Here is a 5,323-nt window from a genome sequence, read left to right as displayed (position 1 = left end):
CAAACGCGATCTTAAGCCCCCTATTGAAATTATGTTATATTCTTTCTGGTAATTTCTTACTAACAGGTCTTTGCCTGTAGCACCCCCTCACTCTACAACCCAGGATGGTTTCAAGGCCAACAAAAGTCATAATAAAAAGTAATGAACAGGCATACTAAAATTTAATTACTTCCTTTCTTTAACCAAGAATTGAGTTTTAGAGAACCGTGGTAGTTTAATCAGGAATAATAATTATTGACCCTTTTTAATACATAAAATGTCAGTTTGAATGCAGGATTTTGACTACATACAAAAATCGTTTCTCAAAAGAAATTATTATTTTTTAAATCTGAAATGAAAGTGCAATGTTTTTAATATATTATGAAAATATTAAGTGATAATAAGAACAATTATTTCCACGGCTTTTTTAATTATTAAGAATTAACTATGTAGTTCATGTGACTGTGGGCCGCCCAGATCCTCCTTTCACAACTAAAGCCTGTATTGCCCCATGTGCCCAGCAGCTCTCAGCTGACTCTCCAGTAATCACCTCTTCCAAAGCTGTGTACCCTGCCCGGGTGCAGACACATCTAATGTCTATTTGAGGTAAAGATATAAAGGTTTACTCCTCTTTCCTCCAATTGGAATATCTCCAAAGAGCCTTCCTGTAACACCTACAGGATTTGCTGTGGCCTTTGTTTTAATCTTGTCACAATTCTATTTTTCCTCAATCCTGCTGCATTCATTCACTCATATATGTTGACTCTGAAAGCAACTCCCCCTAAAACTTTTTTCATAAGAATCTTCCCTTGTATTTGATTTATAAAGATCAAAATCTAATAGATTATAAAATAAAAGTCAACTATGTAATGGGAAATGGCACTAGATCATCTACTGGCTAGCCACTGGTGCTAAGAAAGGAGGTAGAGAAAGGGTAACCCTTGGCTTAGGGTAGCCACCCAATTGCTTAAGTGTTCATCTGTGGAAAAGGATACCGGTGGAAGGAATACCGTGATGGACATAGGAATATGGCATATAAGACTACAGTGAAAACTTCCATTGTAAATATGATGAAATTAGGTGGTGGTATTTGCCCCACACACAGCCACACACACACACACACACACAAACTGACTCACAATAAAAGGCCGAGGATAATTAATCACCAATTAAATACCAAAAGGAACAATGAGAAGGCTTTCTTGGCAGCATAAAGAGATTATTATTTCCTATAGCTTGACGGGGCAACAAAGCTGATGATTTATATAGCAGAGATCTAAAAAAGTCTCAAGCATGGCCAGCACTCTGTACCAAACTCTGAGGTCTAATTAGAAAGAACTAAGACTTTGAGTTTGGATATGTGGGTAACTGGGTTTGTGTACCTGAAAATATTGAATCCTCAGAACTCTTGTCCTTGCGGTACCTATGGAAAAGACCTACTCCCTGCGCTAAAGAATTGCACCCACTCTAGCTTAAAGAGGATGCCACGGTCTCTGCTTGCAAGACAGCATGTGTCTTCTTCAATGTAAGAGGCATCTCTTTTCCCAGCCACTAAACTAATAATGATTACAGGGTCATACAACATAACCTGGCCCACACTCTACATCTAGTGAAAGGAAAAAGTAACTGTGTCCTGGAGGAGCTTTAGAAGCTAATCAACATGTAACAGCTGGAGCCTAAGTAATATAAATGGCATTGGGTTTGAAGGGTCTGGATCAACTAGGTCTAACATACGTGTAGATAAGTGGAATCTTACCAGTGTGAGAAAATGTCCCCATGATACCGGATGAATTCTTTGGGAAAACTGGAATCAATGCTAACACACTATGAGAATGACTCTTGGAGGCTTGGAAAGCAGTGCTCTCTCTATGTTAAGTGAAGCAGAAATGCCAGATTTGCCATGGAAGGTGGTGCTTAGAAGGGATTAACATGTGCAGGGAAATGAACATAGTAGATTAGTAAAGCTGGGAAACTCACCAGAATTTTGCTGCAGGTCCTTGAAGTCAATCCATTCACTTGAGTGAAGATAAACGGACTGGTGAGAGGGACAAAGCATAATTGAGACATGCAGTGGTGATGGCTCTCTGCATAGACAATTCTATGGATGGCAGAGGATGCTCTTACAGTGTGAGGCGTGCTGCTCTCAAAATAGACAGAAAATCTTGAAGTAACAGAGGCGTAAGCATGAAAGTTTAACTGTCTGAAGCAAGGTGGGAGAAATTACAATGATGAATGATGACATTGAAATTGCAGCCAGAAAGGCATGACCTGCAGAGGGTTGTGAAAATGATTATTGCACATCCTGGGCAATGTGGATGGCTTGCATCAATGGCATGATAAATAAATAAACAAATAAATGAATAAATGATGGTCTAAGGGGCAGTTGCTCAAGCCAACTTATAGACCTGAATCCAGTTTTATTCAAAGAACACAATGACTAAAAGAGGTTGAATCCTCAGGATGAAGGACATTGCAAAACTATGGTGAGTGTATATGGTAATGAACAGTGCTCTACAAAGAAACTACCATCAGAAAATTGCACTGGGGAAAAGGGAACATACAAACCTTTTGGGGATTGTGTACTTATTTTCCAAACTGACATTAACATCTAGGGATTTAAAGCAACATCATGAGACATTTCCTGATTTCTCTCCCACCTGCTAAAGTCTTCCTAGCCTAAGCCTTGATCATTAACCTTTGATTTTTTAAAAATATTTTTTATTGATTTCAGAGAGGAAGGGAGAGGGAGAGAAAAATCAGTGATGAAAGATAATCATTGATTGGCTTCCTCCTGCATGCCCCCCAACTTGGGATCGAGCCTGAAACCTGGACATGTGTCCTTGACTGGAATCAAACTTGGGACCCTTCAGTCCACAGGCCAATGCTCTATCAACTGAGCCAAACTGGCTAGGGTATTACCTTCGTATTTTGTGGAAGAGCCACACTCAAGGGGCCCAAGAGCCGCAGTTTGCAGTTTGCCTGAGGTTTGCTGACCACGGCCCTAGGAGCTGTAATCATCACAAGATGGCCACCACAAGATGGCCGGAGGGGAGGGCATTTGGGGGTGAACAGGCCAGCAGGGGAGGGCAGTTGGGGGCAATTAGGACTGCAGGGGAGCAGTTAGGCATCAATCAGGCTGGCAGGGAAGCAGTTAGGGGGCAATCAGGCTGGCAGGCAGAAGAGGTTAGGGGCAATAAGGCAGGCAGGCAAGCGGTTAGGAGCTAGCAGTTTCAGATTGTGAGGGATGTCCGACTGCCAGTTTAGGACCTCAAGGGGTCCCAGATTGAAGAGGGTGCAGGCTGGGCTGAGGGACACCCCCCATGTATGAATTTCATGCACCGGGCCTCTAGTACATATATAAAAATGTATGGTTTAATATTTTAATACAAAAGGATTCACATATATGTTACCTTGGGCTTTAATAAGTGCCTAAGAATGTGTTTATTTTTTCTTACATTTTGTTGATAATTTAGCTGGTAAAGATATGAGAGCATTTTCCCTCAGAATTTTTTTCCCCCATAAATTTCTCACTTATTTTGTATTGCTAACCATTCACTGTCATCCAAAATATTCAAGAATAATTTGAGCACTCTTTATATTTATCCTGTTTTATTTTCAATAAATTTTTTCAGTCTTAAGATGTAGGAACTTCTTCATTTTGGGTAACATTTGTTGTTGTTCTTGCCTTGATAATTTCCCCCTCCATGTTCTCTGTTTATTACATTCATAGCAACTGCCTGTTACACCACCTGAATTAGTGCCCATCTTATTCCATATTTTGAAATCTGTGTTTTTGCTCTGTTCTGTGAAATATGCTCAAATTTAATTTACACAGAAACTGAATTTTTATTTCTAAACATTAAAAAAATTTTATTCTGTGGTTCCTATCAATTTAGTAGATATTTGCTCTTGACTTTCTGAATTTTTCTCATAGTTTTGCGCTCTAGGATTCATTTTACTATTTACATCAATATTAAAACATTTTATCTCATTAAATTTTTTCCATAAGCATATTAACTGTAAGTGGTCTATTCTCATATTTGATGAAGGTTAGGTTTGATCTCTCTGTTGAATAAATTAATAATTTTTCCAATCATTATTTTATATAATGAAAAAGATGACTGAAGCCTGTATATATCTGGAACCTGCTGATTACCTGAAGGTCTTCTAACTTAGAATTTTTTTTAAAAAAAGAGGGACTTCTCCCATAAGGTAAGCTGAGAAGCCTTCCAAATTTTAGTCAGGAAGATTTTTCTTTAGGGGGCCAACTTTCTACTAATATTTGTTTTCCCTTCCCCCTAAAACATTGCATTTGATTTATTTTAGTAATCATTATTTTAAATTGATTTGGAGTAAATGCATGATTTATAATCCTGTTCTAAAATTAGTAAATTCAAACTTTAAACTTTCTTTTAGCCCAGCCAGGGTTACTCAGTGGTCAAGTGTCAACGTAAGAACCAGGTCAGGGTTTGATTCCCGGTCAGGGCACATACTTGAGTTGTGGGCTTGATCCCCAATAGGGGGCATGCAGGAGGCATCTAATCATGATTGTCTCTCATCGTGATGTTTCTATTTCTCTCTCCCTCTCCCTTCCTCTTTGAAGTCAATAAGAAAATATATATTTTTTAAAAATTAATTCCTTTTTAAAAAATTAATTCCTTCCAGAGATCATGTTAAATACTATCCTATTTAAGCCTCAAATTAATTATCATTCTGATATTTAGACAAAGAAATCAAGGCTTAATAAGATTAAGTAAAATTTTCATAACTACATAAATTTGGATTAGAGCATAGGTAGTGTGAATCCAAAAAACTGCACTTTTTACCACTGAGATATAATATTTATTTCTAATTATAGTACTCTCCTGCTTCTGCTTTTCATGACAGCTATTTCTATACTTATCAATAATCATATTTTATTTATAAACTAGTTATGTTAATATTTTATTGAGATTTGACTTTGTTAGAGAATTGGGACATTTTATTACCACTTCCTGAAATAAAATTATACCAATAATTGTGTTTGTGTTACATATAGGTAAACAATATGGAACATAATAGCTTCATTACTATGTCCATGTGTTAGGTTTAATTTTGTAAAGAAATTCTATGTTTATATTCCTACTAGAGGCCCGGTGCACTAAAATTTGTGCACTCAGTGGGGAGGGAGGTCCCTCAACCCGGCCTGTGCCTTCTTGCAGTCTGGGACCCCTCCGGAGATAACAACCTGCTGGCTTAGGCCTGCTCCAGGGTGGCAGAGGGCAGGCCCAATCCCTAGGTGTAGCCCCTGGTTGGGCTCAGAGCAGGGCTGAGCGGGGAGTTGGGGCGCTGCCCCCTGCCATGT

The sequence above is a fragment of the Myotis davidii genome, unplaced genomic scaffold (genome assembly GCF_000327345.1).
Source record: "Myotis davidii unplaced genomic scaffold, ASM32734v1 scaffold277, whole genome shotgun sequence".
In the NCBI taxonomy this organism is placed as follows: domain Eukaryota; kingdom Metazoa; phylum Chordata; class Mammalia; order Chiroptera; family Vespertilionidae; genus Myotis; species Myotis davidii.
Note: the sequence above shows the minus strand (reverse complement) of the source record.